Consider the following 22,904-nt stretch of genomic DNA (forward strand, 5'->3'; position numbering starts at 1 on the left):
AACAATCAGGGAGAAACTATTACTGTTTTTCCTTACGGAAAAAATACCAAAAGCTGAATAATAGAGATTTCTTACCGTGGAACAGCAAAACCACAGTTATAAATTACTGGTGTATACAGACTTTTTTAAATATATATATTTGCGGCTGAACAGTGAGCGACACACTCAAACTGTTTTTTTTAGATACAAATGGCCCAAAAGTGGATAATACAGAGATTTGACCAGTGGAACTGCAAAACCACACTTGTATTTCTCGTTCCTACACCAGACTATTTTCAACAGATATATTTGTGTCTGAACAATCAGGAGACACTATTATTTATTTTTTACGGCAAGAAATGCCAAAAGCAGGATAATACAGAGATTTGACCCGCGGAACTGCAAAACCACACTTGTATTTCTCGGGCCTACACCAGACTATTTTCAACAGATATATTTGTGTCTGAACAATCAGGAGACACTATTATTTATTTTTTACGGCAAGAAATGCCAAAAGCAGGATAATACAGAGATTTGACCCGCGGATCTGCAAAACCACACTTGTATTTCTCGGGCCTACACCAGACTATTTTCAACAGATATATTTGTGTCTGAAAAATCAGGAGACACTATTATTTATTTTTTACGGCAAGAAATGCCAAAAGCAGGATAATACAGAGATTTGACCCGCGGAACTGCAAAACCACACTTGTATTTCTCGGGCCTACACCAGACTATTTTCAACAGATATATTTGTGTCTGAACAATCAGGAGACACTATTATTTATTTTTTACGGCAAAAAATGCCAAAAGCAGGATAATACAGAGATTTGACCCGTGGAACTGCAAAACCACACTTGTATTTCTCGGGCCTACACCAGACTATTTTCAACAGATATATTTGTGTCTGAACAATCAGGAGACACTATTATTTAACAGAGATTTTTTACAGTGGAACAGCAAAACCACTGTTATAATTGACTGGTGTATACCAGACATTTTTAAATATATATATTTGCTGCTGAACAGTGAGCGACACACTCAAACTGTTTTTTTTAGATACAAATGGCCCAAAAGTGGATAATACAGAGGTTTGAACCGTGGAACTGCAAAACCACACTTGTATTTCTCGGGCCTACACCAGACTATTTTCAACAGATATATTTGTGTCTGAAAAATCAGGGAGACACTATTATTATTTTTTTTTACGGCAAAAAATGTCAAAAGCAGGATAGAGATTTTTTACCGTGGAACCGCAAAAGCACTCTTCTGTCTCTCTGGCCTACACCAGACTATTTTCCGCAGATATATTTGTGTCTGAAAAATCAGGGAGACACTATTATTATTTATTTTACGGCAAAAATGCCCAAAACAGGATAATAGAGATTTTTTACCGTGGAAGAGCAAAACCACAGTTATAATTTACAGGTGTATACCAGACTTTTTTAAATATATATATTTGCGGCTGAACAGTGAGCAACACACTTAAACTGTTTTTTTTTAGATACAAATGGCCCATGGAACTGCAAAACCACACTTCTATTTCTCTGACATACACCACACAATTTTCAACAGATATATTTGTGTCTGAAAAATCAGAGACACACTTTTTTTTTGGGGGGGGGCGGGGACACCAAAAGGTTAATAAGACAGGTATTTGTACAGTGTGAAGGAAAAAAAAAAGAGGATTTAGATGAAAAAAAAGGATTTTTCCTGGCCCCTGAGACCTGGAGCTAAGTCCAGAAATTTCAGCAACTTGAGCACACAGGACTGTAATGCAGTGTTTGCTGGTATAACCACTGCATCTCCTATACAGCCTGCTTGCCTGCCTGCTTGATATCTGGGATGGATGTTAGTCCTGAGAAGGACTGTTTGTTTGATCTGGCAGCCTTTACAGACCCTACACTAACTATTTCGCAGGATATATCTCTCCCTAAATCAGCCGCGCTGTCCCTACACTGTCTGATCCGGAGCGACTGTGTCCAAGATGGCGGCGCCCGGTTTTAAATACTCGAGGTGACGCTGTGCAACCAGCCAATCACTGTAATGCCCACAAACAACATGGCTGCGGCATTACAGTGACTGGATGGCAATCCCTGCATGTTCATTGCCTCTGTAAAGAGTGCCAAACATGCAGGGCGGAGACCCCAGCTCCCGCCCGAGTAACCCGGAAATGCTTGGTGCATGCCGAACATCCCGAGTAGCGTGATGCTCGGGCGAGTACCGAGCAGTGTCGAGCATGCTCGCTCAACACTACTCATGAGCTGTTTCTTTTTTTTTGACAGTTTTAGCAATCCAGTTCATTCCAGAACTTTGAAATAGAATTAGATCAGGGCTAGACAGACACTTATTTTGTCAAATTAGCCGGTCTGAAAGAGAAGATATACTGTGTTGATACAAATATGAGTCTTCCCTGACATCTTGTCATATTGTCAAAATCTTCATTATCCAGACATCTAAGTATGTCTCTGCATTTTATAGCTTGATCCCAAGTCTAGTAAAAAAGAAAAGTAGCAAAAAATTGAAAGGCAAAAAGTCCTGAAACTTTTACTAAATAAAAAAAAAAATTACAGGAAGCCGCCAAGCTTTTTCAGTATGCTTCAACATGACCATCACATTATCTGCTGCGCAATTACAATCACAATCTTTCTGATTACATATTATTCTTATATTTTTTCAAGCACATTATTCCAACTTCATATCATGTTAAGCTAAATAATCACTGAACGATATAATTTAATTGTTTCTTGAGAGATGGAGTACCTTAAAGAAATCCGTAACATTCAGGTTAGATATCAAGTAGCTTCTGTGCCATTTATCAAACAAAAGAGCTAAATGACAGCTGACAATGAAAAGCAAAAAAATTTAAAATCAGAAGGACTCATATGACAAACAATTGATTCATTGATTGCATGAAAGGTTTTATATTTAATTGTAAGATCTTCAAAAGCACACATTATCTACATTTCACCTGTAAAGATTAAACACTACTAGTGATGAGCGAGTATGTTTTGTTAACCCTTTCGCCGAGTATGCTCAGCCGAGCACCGAGTATTTATAGCGGGCTCGAGCTTTAAGTTTTCGTCGCTCCGTGAACATGATTTACGACTGTTTGACAGTTTTAATACATGTGAGGAAAGCTGGAAAAACAGGCATTCCTCACATGTATTAAATCTGTAAAACAGTCGCAAATCATGTTCACAGAGCGATGAAAACTTAAAGCCTGAGCACGCTATAAATACTCGGTGCTCGGCCGAGCATACTTGGCGAAAGGGTTAACGAAACATACTTGCTCATCACTACTAAACACTACTCTTTTAGGTACTCTTTACTAGTGATGAGCAAACATGCTCGCTACTGCTCGGTGCTCGCCCGAACATCTCACTGCTCGAGATGCTCGGCACTCACCGAGTATTCCGGGTTGCTCGGGCGGGAACTCGGGTCCCCTCCCTGCATGTTTGGTGCTCTTTAGAGAGCCAGTGAACATGCAGGGGTTGCCTGCCACACACTGTAATGCAGTAGCCATGTTGATTGTGGGCATTACAGTGATTGGCTGGCCGCACAGCGTCATCAGGTCTATATCAGACCTGGCGCCGCCATGCTCGTCACAGTCACTCCGGATCAGACAGTGTATGGAGAGCTGCTAATGCATTAGGGAGAGATTTGATTGTGTATTAGGTAGTGTAGGGAGAAAAAACGTTCATTACACACATCCATCTTAACAAACAGTCCTTCTGAGGACTAATCCATCTGCAGAGATATCAGGCAGGCAGGGTGTATAGGTAGGCAGTGTATATAGCAGACTGCAGTGCATATAGCGCAAGAGGCTCCATTCCAAAACTGCCTTCTGCTGCTGTTAGATATTTCTATACAAAGGCCCAGGTCTCAGGGGCCAGGAATACTTTTCTTTGGATCTTAATCCTCATTATTTGCTTAAAAAGCAATTCAGAGATCGCCTTTTTTTCTGCGCCATTTGCTTGTTGGCGCTAGAAATCCAGCTATTTAAAACTCTGTTTTCTCCGTCACATGGATCACATATACGTTGTCAGAAAATACTGCCATTCTTGCCTCCATTAAAAATTTCCTTTACTGTGTCAGTGAAGCAATTCACAGCAGTTTGCAGTTCAAACTACTTACCTACAGGCCAGGTATTTAAAACTCAGTTTTCTCCATCACACGGATCACATATACGTTGTCAGAAAATACTGCCATTTCTGGCCTCCATTAAAAATTTCCTTTAGTGTGTCAGTGAAGCAATTCACAGCAGTTTGCTCTTCAAACTACTTACCTACAGGCCAGGTATTTAAAACTCTGTTTTCTCCATCACACGGATCACATATAAGTTCGCTCCAAACTCAGTCATTTTTAATTAGCGTGGAAGATACTGTCCTCCATTTAAAATGGGTAAGGCACGTGGCAAGGGATGGGGAACTGGACGTGATGGTAATGGTGCATGCAGAGGCTGAGGACAAGGCGGTGGGCAAGCCGAAATTGTGCCACAACAAACACCCACATCTTCTCGCCTGACCTTCCTGACCCAATTTCTAAGGGACGACAGCACACCACTATTGAACTCAGAGCAGTGTCAAAAGGTTGTTGTTTGGATAGTGGATAATGCTTCCAGTCACTTAGCCACCACCACCACCACCCTGTCTTCCACACGGTCAAGTCTCAGTAGCCGTGAGTCTGGACCGCATATTCCTCACCCTGATCCTCCTTCCTCCCACCAGGCCGAATACCCAGAGACAACTGATCCCACACTTGGACACTCTGAAGAGCTGTTCACTTTTCCATTTATAGATTTAAGTCTCTCGCCCGGTCCACTTGAAGCGGGGCAAGAGGAGATCGCGTGTAGCGATGCCCAAATATTTGAGCAGCCACGGTCAAACGAAGGCGACGGTGGGAAAGTGTCACAAGAGGTGGACGATGATGAGACACACTTGCCAGAAAGTCAGGAGGAGGACCAGGGTGCGGAAGTGGAAGACAAGGTGGTGGATGATATAGTAACTGACCCAACCTGGCAGGAGGACATGCACAGCGAGGACAACAGCACACAGGGGGAGGGAGGCAGAGCACCCCAACAGGCAGGAAGAAGCCCTGTGGTGGCCGCAGACAGAAGGCAGGCAAAAGTTCCGGGTAACACCTACACGAAGGAAGTTGCCAGTACAACTGTTAGGTCTTCCCGAGTCTGGTTGTTTTTTAAAACCCCAAAAAGGCCATTTGCACCACCTACCAGGCCAGCATCAGCAGGGGGGCAAAACAACCAGCCTGACCACTACCAGCATATCAGGCACATGGCAGTAATGCACCCGGGTCCATGAACAGTGTCTGTGGGTGGCACCACTGCTTCTTCCGCTGTTGTGCATGTAAGCCAATCCCCGGTCCATGGTGCATGCGAAGATGTCCTTGTCCCAGCGCAGCATTCAGTTGTCCATACCCCAGTTCTTGGAACGCAAGCGCAAATATGCAGCCAATGCCCCACAGGCCACACTACTAAATTCTCACATTTCACGACTGCTTGCGCTTGAAATGTTGCCTTTTAGGCTTGTGGAGACGGAACCTGATGTCGGCGTCCGTCCCTCGGTACTCGGTCCCCAGCTGCCACTATATCTCCCGGTGTGCCATGCCCGCATTACACAAGCACGTGTCCCAAAACATTAGCCGTTCCCTCAACAACACAGTTAGCGGTAAAATCCACCTAACCACTGACACGTGGACAGGTCCTTTTGGGCAGGGACGGTACATCTCGCTGACGGCACACTGGGTTAACATAGTGGAAGCCGGGACCTAGTCAGGCCTTGGGACAGAGCACAACCTCCCGAAGCCAAGGATTGCGGGCACTAGGTCAATCAGGGTTGCCCCCACGGTCTACAGCTCCTGCACCTCATCCTCCTCAGCCTCCTCCTCCTCCTCAGCCTCCATCTCCGAAATGACCACATCAGTCACAAGCTGGAAGCACTGCAGCACTGCCTCGGCCAAACGGCAACAGGTTGTGCTGAAGCTAATATGCTTAGGTGAAAAACCGCACAATGCTGAAGAGTTCTGGACAGCTCTGAAAAAGCAGGCAGATCTGTGGCTCACACCGCTGAACCTACAGCCAGGCATAGTCGTGTGTGACAATGGCCGGAACCTGGTGGTGGCTCTGAGGCGAGGCGAGCTCACACACGTGCCATGCCTGGCCCATGTGCTTAACCTCGTAGTTCAGCGGTTTTTCAAATCCTACCCGGAGCTGCCGGATCTGCTTGGTAAAGTATGCCACCTGTGTGCCCATTTCAGAAAGTCAGCTACAGTTTCCGCCACCCTTGCAGTGTTTCAGCAGCGTTTTCAGCTTACGGCGCACAGACTGGTGTGTGATGTCCCCACACGTTGGAACTCTACACTGCAGATGTTGGGAAGGATTTGTGAGCAGAAGAGGGCAGTTGTTGAGTACCAGCATCAACAAGGCCGTCGCTTTTCAGTTCAGACTCCACACATAAGACCTCAGGAGTGGACATGGATGTCAGACATATGTACCATCCTCCAAAACTTTGAGGACTCCACCAAGATGGTGAGCGGCGATGACGCCATAATTAGCATTACCATCCTGCTTCTCTGTCTTCTGAAACGCTCTCTGCTCACAATAAAAGAGGATGCATTGCAGGCGGAGCACGATGAGATGGAGCAGGGAACCATACAGTGAGTTTACACACAGCCCAGCCTCATCTCATCCCAACGTGGATTGGGTGACAGTGAGGAAGAGGAGGAGGAGGAAGGACAGGAGCTAGTTTCATGCACTATATACGGTACTACCTGCACAGCTGTCATACCGTCTGTTCAGCGTAGATGGCCAGAGGACATAGAGGAGGAGGAGGAGAGCATGGTCAGTCATCCTCTTTGTGAGGACACGGAAGTCTTGCCTGTTAGTAGTCTGGCACACATGGCTGAGTTTGTTACGCTGCCTTTCCCATGACCCTCACATTCTCAAAATTTTGGGTGACCGTCATTACTGGTTGGTGACACTTCTAGACCCACGCTACAAGGAGAACTTTCTATCTCTTATTCCTGAGGCAGTCAGGTCTACAAAAATGGGGTAGTACCAGAAGGCCCTTGTTGCTGAACTATTAAAAAAATTCCCATCTGAAAATGCTGGTGGCAGAGGGCACACTTCGTTGGACAGCCAAGGAGTACAGGCGAGAGAGACACAACTTCAATCCAGCAGAGGCAGGGGAACACTGTCAAAGTTCTGGGAGAGTTTTCTCAGACCCTCCCATCGCACAGGGCCTGAGGCACGGGGTACTCTCACAAGGAGTGCAAAGTTTGGGAAGATGCTGAGGGAGTACCTTACCGACCGTACCAATGTCCTCCGTGATTCCTGTGTGCCTTATAATTATTGGGTATCCAAGCTGGATATGTGGAATGAACTGGCTCTCTATGCATTGGAGGTCCTGGCCTGCCCTGCCACCAGCGTTTTATCAGAGCTGGTTTTTAGTGCCGCTGGTGGAATTATAACTGATAAGCGCATCCGCCTGTCAACTGAAAATGCTGACAGGCTGTCTTTATAAAAATGAACAAGGGCTGGATTGGTCAAGACTTCTCAACACCACCGAATGATAGCAGCGTAACATAAACTCCAATCCAGTGTCTTTTCTTGAGAGGTGTATTCCCATGCACCTTTTCACACCCACACATGTGTATACGCTTCACTTTCTGATTTTGGCTATTTGCTTTTGTCTTCCTCCTTCTCCTCATCCTCCACCACAGTATCACCAGGGTGACCGTGGTCCGTGATGTAACACCCACATAATTTTTTTAAAGGGTGTTTATGATGCCCTTAACATTTTTTTTTTTATACAGTATGTTCATGTATACCCCCCAGGGGTAAATGTTTGTCAGTCCATACACTTAGTGCATGGGCATTACAAGTATAGGAGGCCCGCTCCATTCTAATGGGAACATTTTTTATGAGGCCCTCCTCCACGTCTCTACGAAGGGTTATTGAAGTGCCTCCAAATTTTTGACAGCCCTTGCATTCACTGCATAGGCCAACACTATGGGAGACTCTCTCCTTTCTAATGGTAATTTGTCGATACTGTGGCCCTGCTCTATGTGTCTTTAAATTCTTAGTGGGGTTTTTCCTAAAATTGGTCAGCCGTTGGACTCACTGCATACCCTATAACTGTACAGCAGACTCTCTCCTTTCTAATGGGAGCATGTCATACCTTGTTACTGTGGCCCTGCTCCATGTGTCTTTAAATTCTTAGTGGGGTTTTTACTAAAATTGGTCAGCCGTTGGACTCACTGCATACCCTATAACTGCATAGCAGACACTCTCCTTTCTAATGGGAACATGTCGTACCTTGTTACTGTGGCCCTGCTCCATGTGTCTTTAAATTCATAGTGGGGTTTTTCCTAAAATTGGTCAGCCGTTGGACTCACTACATACCCTATAACTGTATAGCAGACCCTCTCCTTTCTAATGGGAACATGTCGTACTTTGTTACTGTGGCCCTGCTCCGTGTGTCTTTAAATTCTTAGTGGGGTTTTTCCGAAAAATTGGTCAGCCGTTGGACTCACTGCATACCCTATAACTGTATAGCAGACCCTCTCCTTTCTAATGGGAACATGTCGTACCTTGTTACTGTGGCCCTGCTCTGTGTGTCTTTAAATTCTTAGTGGGGCTTTTCCTAAAATTGGTCAGCCGTTGGACTCACTGCATACCCTTTAACTGTATAGCAGACCCTCTCCTTTCTAATGGGAACATGTCGTACCTTGTTACTGTGGCCCTGCTCTGTGTGTCTTTAAATTCTTAGTGGGGTTTTTCCCAAATTTTGCAGCCCTTGCAGTAACAGCATGGGCATTACCACTATAGGAGACCTGCTCCTTTATAACTGGAACATTTTTTTACTGAGAACCTCCTCTATGTCTCTTCAAAGGGGTATTGGGTAGCGTCCAAATTTTTGGGAGCCCTTGCAGTCACTGGATACGCAATAGCAGTATAGGAGACCCACTTGTTAATAATGGGAACTGTAACATCCCTGGCGGCATGCTTGCATGGCTTACCATCTCCCACCATGCAAGACACCAATCTTACCTTTCTGGCCAGGCTGCACACTTTTGCTCCAGTACCTGCTGTTTCTATGTCTCTTGTCTGCTGGCTTAGGGCGTCGGCACTGTTGCTTTCTGATTCTTAAAGCCACAGTGTGCGCAGTCCTAATGCATCCCCAGCCTATTGCTGTGAGTCACTGGATACTTAAACCCCCTCCACCTAGTAGGAGGTGCCTGAGCAACACTTTCTTACTGTCTGTTCTGTGCAACTGTGAGTTGCCAGGTTCTCTCCTGACTCTAGTCTGTCGCCACCCTGGGGGCTGAGTACCCAGGGCCTCTAACTGTACCTGTGACTTCTAGTCAGTTTCCGCCACCCTGGGGGCTGAGTTACCAGGCTTGTTCCTGTATCTTGTTCCCGGTTCAGTTCCTGTCTGAACAGTATTCTAGCCTGTTTCCTGTTTGTCTCTATGTCCGAACCTTCCCTTTTCCTGCAGTGTCTGAACCTGCACCTAACTCCAACTCATTTTCTCTGTTTGTGAGTTTTGTGTCCACTCACTACTTCATTGTAAGTACCTTGTGTGTCTCTGGTTCTGCTTGTCCCCTTTCCCTTACTCCGTATCTACCTCCTGTGTTCTAACCATCTTCCTGTATTTTCCAGTCTGTTCCATGTGAACAGAGCCCTGTCCTGTCTGCCTGCACCTTCTGCTCCGCTCTGCTCTACTTGTTCACCGCACCGGCGGTTTTGCTCCGTTCTGCTTGTTCACCGCACCTGCGATTTTGCTCCGCTCTGCTTGTTCACCGCACCTGCAGTTTTGCTCCGCTCTGCTTGTTCACCACACCTGCGGTTTTGGTCCGCTCTGCTTGTTCACCGCTCCGGCGGTTTCGCTCTGCTCTGCGTGTTCACCGCATCTGCGGTTTCACTCTGTTCTGCTGTCCACCTCACCTGCGGCTTCATTCCTGTGACCCATTCTGTACTGGTCCCCATCCTGATTGCGTTCCTACCTGCCAGTACCCGCCTGTCTGCATACCAGCCGTGCCTGCCAGTGCCCAACTGTCTGCATGCCAGACGTGCCTGCCAGTCCCCTCCTGTCTGCATACCAGCCGTGCCAGCCAGTACCCACCTGTCTGTATGCCAGCCTAACCTGCCTGTTCCTGCATTCCCCGGTGTGGGTCAACAACTGTGACCAGGGTCTGACCTGGAGTAGCACCTGCTCCCTCTGCTCGGTTCCTCCCTGGTTCACGGAGTTGACTGAGCTGCCGTGTGACCTTGGTTGGACCGAGTTGATACTTAGTTATGCCCCTCCAGGCACTCCTCGGTTCATGGTACAGTGGGATCACTAATCAAGCTCACGTCAGTCAGTCTGGGCCCGAGCGTAACAGGAACAACAAAGCATAGCCGGCTGATGGCTCTCCAACAATATCTAGGGCCGACGACTGGCCTTTTAAGAATAGTAAGGGCCGTCTGATGTCCCTTTAAAAATAGGCTTTATGAGTTTCAGAGTCCCTCCATCATAAATAAAAAAGGATGTGTCTGAAGATGTGTCACACACCACATTGCCAGATAAGGTTGTTAAATGTTAAAACGACATTTCCCGGTGAATGCATTTGTCTTCAAAAATAGCGTAAAAAAAGCAAAATAGGATCTTTCTTTAGCATAAAAAACAGCATCACCAATTTAACCTCAATGTAATCACATTGTTCAGCTCATTCACCTCCTCCTCCATCTCCGAAATAACCACATCAGTCACAAGCTGACAGCACTGCAGCACTGCCTTGGTCAAGCGGCAACAGGCTGTGCTGAAGATAACATGCTTAATGCTTAATTGACAAACTGCCCAGCACTGCAGAGTTGTTGAAAGCTGTAACACAGCAGCCTGATCTGTGGCTCTCACTGCTGAACATACAACCAGGCATGATGGTGTGTGACAATGGGTGGAACCTGGTGACGGAGAAATGACAGCCGGGGTAGATACTGCTTTCATCTATGCTAGTCCTTTCACCAAGCTAAAGAATATGGCTGTGGTGAAATACAACTCCCACTGAGAAGCTGTTTCAGATTGAAAAACATTGTGCCCATCAGAGAATTTGATTCTGAGAGCTAACCTTTCTCACCCGCTCAAGAGCCCCATAGCAGCTGAAAAGTTAGCGCTATCATGAACTCTCCTGAGGTAGAAGCCAAGGCACACCAGAAGATTCTCTGATGGGACCGTCCAACCCTGCTGAGAAGCAGTCCTGGCTAAGAAAAGTGTGTGGGAAGGTTCCCAGACACTCTATGGCTGCTTTTTTGCTGAGGAGGAAACACATGCAAACATGGGGAGAACATACAAAGTCCTTGCAGATGTTGTACTTGCTGGGATTTGAACCCAGGCTCCCAGCACTGCAAGGCTTCATTGCTAACCACTGATCCAATGTGCTGCCGTTCACCCTCTAATATCTAACAGGCTGGAGAAACTTGCACCTGCTGCCACTCTATCTTCAGCTCCTTTGTGAGAAAATGTATTTGGGCAGCCACTCAGTCTACCAAATAAAATTCCTGAGAAGGAAATTGGGGATGGCTTCGCTACTGGTACTGGGGGCAGTGCTAATACCATGGCGTTGTACGGTAGGTTGCTGGAAATATTCCAGGCTGGTAGGAGGCAAGCAAATTCCCACAGAAAAGTACCAGCAGTAATGTTCAGGCCACATTTCAAGTGCAAGCAACTTTAGAGGACTTCCTGGGAGAAATGACTCGCAGGGTAGATACGGTTTCCCTCTATGCCAGTCCTTTCACCGAGCTAAATACAACTCTTAGCAAAAAAAGTTGTGGACTGGCTCCGTACCATCCCTGGCCACATTCACCTGTCCACATGTTTGTGGTTAGGCGGTCCTTCCTAGTAAGTGCACTGGGGAGGGCACAGATAATGTTGTGGGACCCATGCTTGTGGAAGGCGGAGGCGATACCGGGAAATATAGTGGCGGCTGGGGACCGAGTATGGACACCCGGCCTCCGCCTGCATGATGTTATGAAAAGATTCTGCCTCCACGAGCCTAAAAGGCCACATTTCAAGTGCAAGTGACGCGCCCCCTGGGCCATATTCTTTAGGGGAATACCTGGAGCCGGATCAGATGGGGGTTGTAGTCTCCGAGTGGCTGTGACCCGGTCCGTGCCCAGGGTGTCAAGCTCAGAGTATGTGGCAGTCCTACAGATGTTATAAAGTTCTTTATGTCGACTACGCCACCCGTTGTATTGCGGTCACTACGGCCGCCGCTGCAGCAGGGTCCGCTGAGGCTGATGGTGTTGGTGCAGCTTTAGATGGTATAACCCCCAACGGGAGGGGTATGGCCTCAGGGGGTCAGGTGCAGAGGATGGGGGTTGTGGTGGTGCAGCATAGATGGTAATTAAAGACAGAGTCGGGTTGTGCAGTTTAGGGTATTTACTTACTGCTGATGTTCCGGTCACTCCAGCTTCAAGTGACCACCCGAGCCGTGCTGCGTCCACCAGGTCCTGGATTCAGCCAACCCCCAAGCAAGTCCGGAGCGTGACCCTGAGCCCTCCTTCCTGTCCTGTCTTCTGGCCGTCCCCACCAGGGATCCACCTAGGTCCAGCTCCCTCGGGCCTTCTGTTGGGAAACCCTTGGCCTTGGGTTCCCTGACCCTACATGTGGTTTGCCTTCAGGGTGGATGTGGTGGGTGGCCGTGGCAGATCCTGCCCACGGCCTCCGGTCTCTGGCTGAGGTGTGCTTAAGCCCCCACCAGTTTGGGATCCGGTACCCTATTGCCAACTCTTCACCCGCTGATGGACTTTGGGTTCTCAGGGTCCTTTTCTTTCACCCCCTCTGGGTCTTTCTTGCTTTCTCCTCTCTCTCACTCTGGGGCTGCTCTGCTCTCTTCCTCTACTCTGCTCTGACAAAAGGCTGACAGACTGACTGACTGACCGACTGTGCCCACCTTATATACTCCCTCTATGTGTGAGCTCAGGTGACCAGCACCCAATGAGCTCCTAACCTTACCCAGGCTGCTCCCCCTATCTGCCCCTACACTACTGGGATGTACCACCCCCCTCCCACTCCAGCCAGGAACAGACTCGGTCGTACCTGCACATTTCTAAGTGGGAGTACCGTTGGTCTGTTCCTCGGAAATGGGATGTGTGTAGTGCATGCAGCTTTCTGGGCTCAGTTTCACACTCCATCCTTACCCGGGAGTGGAATATCACACCTCTGGGTTGAGGTGCAATACCCCTGTAGCAGCCGAATCCTCAGGGTGCTACATTCCCCCCTGGTAAATCACAGCACGTCCTCGGGCTGTAAGATATAAAACAACATCCAAAACATACAATTTTTTTTTTTTTTTTTCATAAACAACATAATACAAACATATAAAACATATATTAGCAGCATCATCAAACTTTTCATATTAACATTCTTGTCGCCTCTGGCTCCTCCTCCGGTCACTGTGCAACGTGTGACCGGGTAAAGTGCGACAGTCTTTGGAACTCGTGGCTTTCCTATAAAACCAGTAGGGGGCGCTTTTAGGACGCGCAACTATTTACAAGGGATATGGCCGCTCTCAGTCCTCGGCCAGGTATTTAAGGGATAAACGGGTAAACAGTTCACACTTGCTGGTCCCAACGGGGACTATATTATCAGCAACAGTTTCTTTGGTACCCCTACGGGTAACTATATACAGCTTCTACTCTGCCGTACTCAACGACGACGTCCTCCTGCTCTTTCTTTGTGGACAGTTTCAGTTTCAGACCCGTTCGGGCACGTATGCTGGGCAAATAGATTTTCACCCAGGTGCGGCACTCTAGATGTTGAGGGCGCGTTGATGGTAGCGGCGCCCGGGTTGCCCAGGCCTTGCGGCCAGGCCTGGGGCACCTGGAAAGTGAAGGGCACCGTAAGGACGGCGGCGCCCTGGGCTACTTGGCCCTGCGACCAGGCCGGTGGCTCCGCGCAGGTAGGGGGCGCTGTTGGTATTGCGGCGCCCGGGGGTACTAGGCCTTGCGACCAGGCTGGTGGTACTTCCTGCTTGGTCACGCTCGGGGTCGAGGCGTGTGACGTCACAGGGGTCGCGGCTGCGGCTTCCGGTTGAGGCCTAGTCTGTGGCGGTGACGTTGCGGTTACGGGCACGGCAGGGGGTACTTCGGGCTCTGCGACGGGGAGCTGGGGCAGGTGCGCGGTTTCCCGGTTTGGGGTAGAGACGTCCCCTTTACCTGCCTCCTTTCGTTCGGCTCCCTTCTCGGCGCCGTCTCCGGCCTTCAGTCCTCCTGCGCCATCCTCAGAGGCGGTCTGTCTCCTCGTCTTGGGTGGCGTGCTCCGCTGACGGGTCTCGGTCTGCTGGGCCATCTCACGGCTCCACTCCGCCAACGTCTCTCGCTGCACCCGGGCCATCCTCCTTGCGAGGCCCTCCAGAGCGGTCTGCGCACACTCCCGATCTCGGGGGAGCTGTGCTAGGACCTCCACTAGGCCTAGTGGGGTCGTTGCTTCTAGCAGGTTCCTGACCAACGGGTCGGTGCTGCTCTGCTCTCCTTCCGTTGTCTCCAGCAGGCTCCTGGCCAGCGGGCCGGTGCTGCTCTGCTCTTCTTCCATCTCCGGGTAAGCTTCTTCTGGACTCTCCTCCAGACGTCTTGTCTCCGGGTGCGCTCTCTCCAGACTGCTCCAGGCGACACCCATCTTTGTTCTCTCCTTCTCAGTCCTCCCACTTCGAGGGCGGTCCCGGGGCCACTTGGTGATTGTCAGCTCCAGGGGCAGTTCTTTCACGCTGACAGACACCTCTAGCATCACAGTCTCTGTTGGTGGGGGCGGTTTCCACTTTTGGCGCCATTTTCGGTCCTGGCCCACGATGGGAGGTGGCCTCTTGCCATCCTCTGGCACGCCCATAATGGCGTCCGCTCTTCCAAGGCGGGAAACCTTTGGAAATGGCGGGAATCGTCTCCCAGTGGCGGGAAACTCTGCAGATGGCGGGAAAAAGCTGTTAATGGCGGACAACCGGCGGGAATCGATCTGTGATGGAGTCCGATGGCGGGGACCCTCCGGGACCGGCGGAAGACTTCTTTTTGAGGTAAACTCGTTCTTTTCTTCAGGCACGCAGTACCCGGGTGTTGTGGGCACGTAATCCTGCCAACTACGCCAAAGTTGACGCGCCCCCTGGGCCATATTCTTTAGGGGAATACCCGGAGCAGGATCAGATGGGGGTTGTAGTCTCCGAGTGGCTGTGACCCGGTCCGTGCCCAGGGTGTCAAGCTCAGAGTATGTGGCAGTCCTACAGATGTTATAAAGTTCTTTATGTCGACTACGCCACCCGTTGTATTGCGGTCACTACGGCCGCCGCTGCAGCAGGGTCCGCTGAGGCTGATGGTGTTGGTGCAGCTTTAGATGGTATAACCCCTAACGGGAGGGGTATGGCCTCAGGGGGTCAGGTGCAGAGGATGGGGGTTGTGGTGGTGCAGCATAGATGGTAATTAAAGACAGAGTCGGGTTGTGCAGTTTAGGGTATTTACTTACTGCTGATGTTCCAGTCACTCCAGCTTCAAGTGACCACCCGAGCCGTGCTGCGTCCACCAGGTCCTGGATTCAGCCAACCCCCAAGCAAGTCCGGAGCGTGACCCTGAGCCCTCCTTCCTGTCCTGTCTTCTGGCCGTCCCCACCAGGGATCCACCTAGGTCCAGCTCCCTCGGGCCTTCTGTTGGGAAACCCTTGGCCTTGGGTTCCCTGACCCTACATGTGGTTTGCCTTCAGGGTGGATGTGGTGGGTGGCCGTGGCAGATCCTGCCCACGGCCTCCGGTCTCTGGCTGAGGTGTGCTTAAGCCCCCACCAGTTTGGGATCCGGTACCCTATTGCCAACTCTTCACCCGCTGATGGACTTTGGGTTCTCAGAGTCCTTTTCTTTCACCCCCTCTGGGTCTTTCTTGCTTTCTCCTCTCTCTCACTCTGGGGCTGCTCTGCTCTCTTCCTCTACTCTGCTCTGACAAAAGGCTGACAGACTGACTGACTGACCGAATGTTGCAGACTGACTCCTCTGCAAAGACTGACTGACTGACCCTGATCATAGATGGTGCCCACCTTATATACTCCCTCTATGTGTGAGCTCAGGTGACCAGCACCCAATGAGCTCCTAACCTTACCCAGGCTGCTCCCCCTATCTGCCCCTACACTACTGGGATGTACCACCCCCCTCCCACTCCAGCCAGGAACAGACTCGGTCGTACCTGCACATTTCTAAGTGGGAGTACCGTTGGTCTGTTCCTCAGAAATGGGATGTGTGTAGTGCATGCAGCTTTCTGGGCTCAGTTCCACACTCCATCCTTACCCGGGAGTGGAATATCACACCTCTGGGTTGAGGTGCAATACCCCTGTAGCAGCCGAATCCTCAGGGTGCTACACAAGCAGCTGTCAAAAATTTGGCAGTATAGTATTGCAGCCTGTGGGTGGGTGGTTGCCTGCATACTTGCCCTTGCATTCCAAGGAATGGGGTAGGGACAACTGAAAGCTGCAGTGGGACAAGGACGTGGACGGTGATTGTTGCAAGTCTGCAACGACAGGTGCATGGCGGGAGGCATCATCGCATGCGCCAAGGATCACTTATGATGGGCACACTTTTAGGCAGTAACCTGGGAGTCAGAGATGCTTCCAGAGGTCTTCCGCATGCTGTTCCCATGTCTTTTCAACACTGTATGCATGTGTCTGATGATGTGTCACACACCACATGGCCAGATAAGGTTGTAAAATGTTAAAATGACATTTCCCAGTGAATTCATTTGTCACGGTTAAAAGCAATGCAAAAGTACAAAATGCATCAAAAACGCTACGTGTGAACATAGCCCAAGGTATGGAGGAGTATTTTTGTTTTTGATTATTTATTTTGCCTTATATGCAAGTAATTACCCCGGAAAGGATGTTCCTTAACATATTTCCCAGGAAAATCCATTTTGGTTTTGTTTTTGTATGCTTTATTGTGAGTCTGTAAAAGTGGCGTAATATTCTGACCACGTTGTTGACAGCAGTGATATGGGAGTCAGAGATGCTTCCAGGGGTCTTCCCCATGCTGTTCCCATATCATTTGAGCATGGTTCTCATCGATTTGGGCAATTTTTAGGCCCTCTGCAGACCGCCGGGGGGAGCCGCCTGAAAAATGCTCGAGTTTCCCATAGACTTACATTAGGCTCGTTTCTCGGGTCGAGCACCCGAGTATTCCAATTAGCTCGACCCGAGCAACGAGTACCCGAGCATTTTAGTGCTTGGTCATCACTACTCTTTACCTTTCGCTGCCATCATTGTCTGGAACTGCAACTTTGTTGGTTTTAAACTGTAAAGAAACACAAAGTCTTCACATGTTTTTTTTTTATACGTTTTGTTAGACGCTTATTATATCGGTCCCTCATTCCCTCTTTTTTTAGGCTTTGAACATTTTAACATTGGGTTTGTAAAATGAGATAGTTTAGAACTTATGCATCTTGCTGCAGCAAAAACCTCCATTTCTAGCTTTCATGGAGACTGTGACAATACAGAGTAAAATCTTAATAAGCCATACATTTAGATTTGTTAATCCAAGATAAATACCCTATTATCTTGTGTATTTGTGTCCGTCAATAAGATCAGACCAGTATTTGTATAACCCTGAATGTTGAATTCTATTCCTTTGTAAACAGTCATGTTTACTATGCTAATGACAAATTGTACTAAAAGTCACCTACATGTTTATTTACAACAGCCCCTGTGACACCAACTATGTAAATAGATTAGCTAAAACAATGATAGCTGAGCCCTGCACCTTTACCTCTGACATGTGACTAATGACACTTGACCTGTGGATGTGTACTTAAAAAGGAGATGTGCTTATGTAGCAGTCAGACTTGGGACAGAGAATCAAGGAACATCAGAATGACTTTAGAAGGTGAATGGGAGACATCCTTCAGGACAGCAGATGGATTGCATGGCATTACACAAAAAGACACAGATTTGAATTCTATATGATTCTAGCCTAAGGGTACGGCCCTGACTGGAAAGATACGGATCTGCTCCTTTAACCACCAGAGAGACCATCAATACATCTTGGGGAGACCAGGCTGGGACGATGAAGTCGCCTGGCCCCATGGATATGTTGTTTTGGGGTTGCCAGGAGGGACTCATCAGTCGCCTAGAACCCATGGAGACATTTGGAGTTGCCAGGAGGGACCCACCAGTCACCTGGCCCCATGGAAACTCTCAGAGAGGCCCGGTTGGGACCCTTGGTTCTCCTTGTCTTGTACCTCGATGGACTGCTAGCTTCCTAAGCTTGCCACTACCTTCTGTCTGTGGGGGCCCACCAAAAGTGAAGGGCCACTGGTTGAGGTAGTCAGCCCTGGAAAACTCCAAAGTTGCAGCTGTTCAATCCCAGGCGGGCAGAGAAGGAAGTGTGAGACTGTGTAACGTTGTACCATCTTGGGTATTTGCTGGGACTGTTCTGTGTGTTTATTGTCCACTTTGTGGTTCAATAAAGTATTTCCACGCTGTTTTACCCTCACCCTGTGTTGTCTGAGTAGCGTTACACCCACGGAAGACCCCGGGTCGTCACAGAGACCAAGAACACTAACGCCTATACATAGAAGGTTTTGTTCTTCTTAAATGATCTGTTCATAAGTAATTAGATCACTTAGTAATGTAGTCTTAGTAGCCCAGATGCAACGCACATACCTGCAGAAGTGACTGAGGGGATCATCTGTCTTCAAATTTTACAGGATCATTCCCATAATTGCATTAGTTTCACAAAGTATAGTAAATGCATATTTATTGTTAAAATTCAGACTAAGCCCAACATCGGGTTTCTTTCTTGTACCATTGTTCCTTTTTTTTCATCTCAGTCTGCTCCTCTGTTCATCCACCTTCACATAGCTGAATGGACAGTACTATTCTTACCCTGCTAAAACGACATTTCCCAGTAGCACTTATTTCTTCTCAGTACTGTAGACCCCTCTTCTGTCTCCTCTGTGCTCATGATAAACCCCACTCTGATTTAAAATCAAACTAATTTAAATGTAGAATTTACTCTATTCTTCTGTGCACTTTCTGCATCTGTACAGTACTCTGGCGGTGTGTTTTTACATAATTGCTAGCGAGCTTCTATCATTGCTCAACTCTCCTGCATTCCTCCACAATGGAGCTTATAATGCCTAGGCACTGGCAGTACATAGTAGAGCATTGTTTCATGCCAGCTGATGAAAGAAAATATCAGTGATGTGAAACTGCAAATGTTGTTTCTTTACTAATGCATTTGGCAGAGGATTATATTTTCTGCCATAGGCATCAACAAAGCAATATTTGGAGTTTTATATCACTGCTATCTCAGCAGCGAGCAACAAACACAGCTCAACTCGACTCATCCCCTCCATATACAGCACCATAGTGTAGTATTTCACTTCTCACAGCCTCCTATACAGTACCTTGAAAAAGTATTCATATCCTGTGAACTTTTCCTTAAATGCTTTTCATTTGGGTTTTATATGTGATATACAAACACAAAGTAGCAAATATTTGTGAAGTTAAAAGAAAATGATACATAGTTTTCTAAATATTTTAAAAATATTAAACTGAAAATTGTGACATGCATTTGTATTCAGCCCCCTCAGTCACTACATTGTAGGACCACCTTTTGCTGATATTACTCCTGCAAGTCTTTTGGGGTATGTCTCTACCAGTTTTGCACATCTAGAGGCTAATTTTTTGCCTATTCTTCTTTGCAAACCATCTCTTGCTCAGTAAGAGTAGATGAAGAGCATCTGTGAACAGCAATTTTTAAGTCTTGCAGCAAATTCTCAATGAATATGCTTTGATCTAAACCATTTGTTTGTAGTTTTGGAAGTATGTTTAGGGTCATTGTCCAGCTGTAAAGTGAACCTATGCACCACTCTCAAGTCTTTTGCAGGCTCTAACAGATTTTCCTCCTGGATTGCCCTGTATTTAGCTATATCCATCTTCCCATCAACTTATACCAGTTTCCATGTCCCTACAACCACCCTGTTTGACAGTGGCATGGTGTTTTCAGGGAGATCTGCACTCTTAGTTTTCTGCCACCAATAGAATTTTGCATTTAGTGCAAAAAGTTCTACTTTAGTCTCATCTGACCAGAACACATTCTTTCATATACAAGCTGTGTTCACTACATTGCTTTTTGCGAACAAGTCTTCTTATAGTTTGTGTTCAAAAGTAGCTTTTTTCTTGCCACTCTTCCATAAAGGCCAGAGTGGAGTATACAACTAAGAGTTGTCCTGTGGACAGATTCTGGATGAGCTGTGGTTTTCTGCAGCATCTCCAGAGTGACCATGGGTCTCTTGGTTGTTTCTAATTTCTAATTTTCTAATTTCTAATTAGTCCTCTCATTGCTTGGGAAGTCAGTTTAAGTAGATAGCCATGTCTTGGTAGATTTGCAGTCATGCCATACTCCATCCATTTTTGGACGATGAATTGAACAGTGCTCCAATAAATGTTCAAAGCTTTTTTTTATAACCTAATCTTGCTTTATTCTACTTCACATTGTTATCTCTGAACTGTATGGTGTGTTACTTGGTTTTCATGATCCTTTTTGATTCATTATATTCTCAAAAAAATCTCTGAGGCCTTCACAGACCAGCTGTAGTTATGCTGAGAATAAATTACACAAAGGTAGACTCAACTAATTATGTGACTTCTGTAGGACTTTATTTAGGGGTATCAGACTACAGGGTGCTAAATACAAATGCACATCACTATTTTCAGATTTATAGTTTTAAAATAATTAGAAAACCATGCAGAGGGCAGCATTGTGGCTCAGTGGTTAGCACTGCAGCCTTGCAGCACTGGGGTCCTGGGTTCAAATCCCACCAAGGACAACATATGCAAGGAGTTTGTATGTTCTTTGTATGTTTGCATGGGTTGCCTCCATGTTCCACAGTTTCCTTCCACACTCCAAAGACATATTGATAGGGAATTTAGATTATGAGCCCCAATGGGGACAGTGCCAATAATGTGTCTGAATTGTAAAGCACTGTGGAATATGTGAGTATGTTGGCACTATAAAAATAAAAAGATTATTATTATAATTTCCTTTTCACTTCACAAATACTTGCTACTCTATATTGGCATATCACATAAAATCCTGAAAAAAATAGATTTACGTTTGTGTATGAATGAATACTTTTTCAAGGCACTGTATACAGCATCATCCTGCAATATTTCACTCCTCTCAGCATTCACGGGTGGCTACTTTTCATTCTTATTAGACAGTCTTATGAACAGTTTGATGAAGAGTTACTCTTGATTAGTGTTGAGCGAATTTGTTTGGCGATTGTTCGAAAGTTTCAAATTCAGCACGAATATGGCACATTCGGATTCGTGATCACAAAGGCAAGCAAATTTTCTTAAAATCGGAAAAGTTCGAATTTGCGCGGGACCGCGAATACAGGGCAACCATGGCGTTTTGAACAGTTTTGTTAGCATAGTGCAAGTGTATGATGAGCGGTGACATGTGCCAGGTGAGTGTGGGGGCTGTGGAGAACTTAGAACAGGTCACATCCGCGGCACACCGTTTTTTTTTTTTCTATGGGCGGTACCTTTAACTGAGGAAAGCGCGAACAGCCAATCATAGCGCAGGAAGCATCTACACTGTCCAGACATAAGGGCTTCTGCAATTGGCTGCAGAAATCACATGTCCTCTCAATGTAAATAGCGGCCATGTTCTCAGCGCCATTATATCCATGTCACTGCTGGAGACAGACGCAGCTTATTGTTCTCCTGTATAATGAGAGATATTAGCTAGATAGATGGGCGCTTGTGTGGTAGTCAGAGTGTAGATAATTCCTGGCCTGTGTACCTCTGCAACCGCTGGTGCAGCACATTTTTGGCGTTCTTGTGCAAGTACTGAGATTCTGACAGAAACAGAGGGCCCATGCCATACAATAGTGCTGTGTACCGCTGGTATAGAGCTCCATGTCTCATTATACATTGAATCTTTTTATGCACTTGCTAATGTGATCAAGCAAGCGTAGTGCACCATCCATTTAGTGGGGTTGAAATTGTGCTCTGCACAGTCTGCAGAGCTTCTTATTGCAGAGCACAAAATCTGTTTTTCTTTTCTGTTGCTATTGTGATATTGAAAGTTGTGTGCACTAAAGTTTTTTTTTAGTGTCAGATACTATTTTAGTGGAGTTGAACTTCAGGTGGTTTCAGAGTAAAAAAATACATTTTTTCTCTTGCTTCGGCCTGTCCAAGAAATATTTTTTCCTGTGCCAAAAGTCTTACAGTGCTATAAGCTACGGTAGCTACTACCTCAGTGGCGGTCAAATTCAGCTTGTGTGCACAGTCAAACCTATATATATTTTTGTTTGACAGGCAGAGTCCACCAAAGGTTTTTTACTGTAATGCAATTGTACAAATGCCAAGTCATAGTAATATGAAACAAACAAAACAATTCATCCAAATACAAGTAATACCCTTTAGGAATCTAAAAATGATAACAAGTACCTTCCCTATTTAATTAGGGGAAGGCCACATAAATTAGACATTATGTTGTTATTTATGCTATTAATACCAAATTGATTGACATATGGGGAAATTACAATATTGCCTTACTGGAAAGCTAAAGCTAACCAGATACATACTGTAGATTAATAGAGCTGTTCCAATGGAAAATTACCACAAAATCACATTAGTCTTGTCACATTGGTGTCACTTTTAAAAAAAAATATGTTAAGTATACTAATGCCCAATACAATCTCTTGGTCTACTATCAATAGTTTCCTGTATCTTTTCATTAGTCATACAGAAACACCGTAAGGATCACGAATGACACAATTTTTTTAGATTCTCCCCCCTTGACAAAAAAAATATATTGGAAACCCCAAAATGCTCCATTTCTAGGCAGATACAAGTTGGCTGATCTGTAGGTACATCTAGTTGATGGTGTCCTTGGA

The sequence above is a fragment of the Phyllobates terribilis genome, unplaced genomic scaffold (genome assembly GCF_046119375.1).
Source record: "Phyllobates terribilis strain yellow unplaced genomic scaffold, ASM4611937v1 Scaffold_3__8_contigs__length_932513732, whole genome shotgun sequence".
Lineage (NCBI taxonomy): Eukaryota > Metazoa > Chordata > Amphibia > Anura > Dendrobatidae > Phyllobates > Phyllobates terribilis.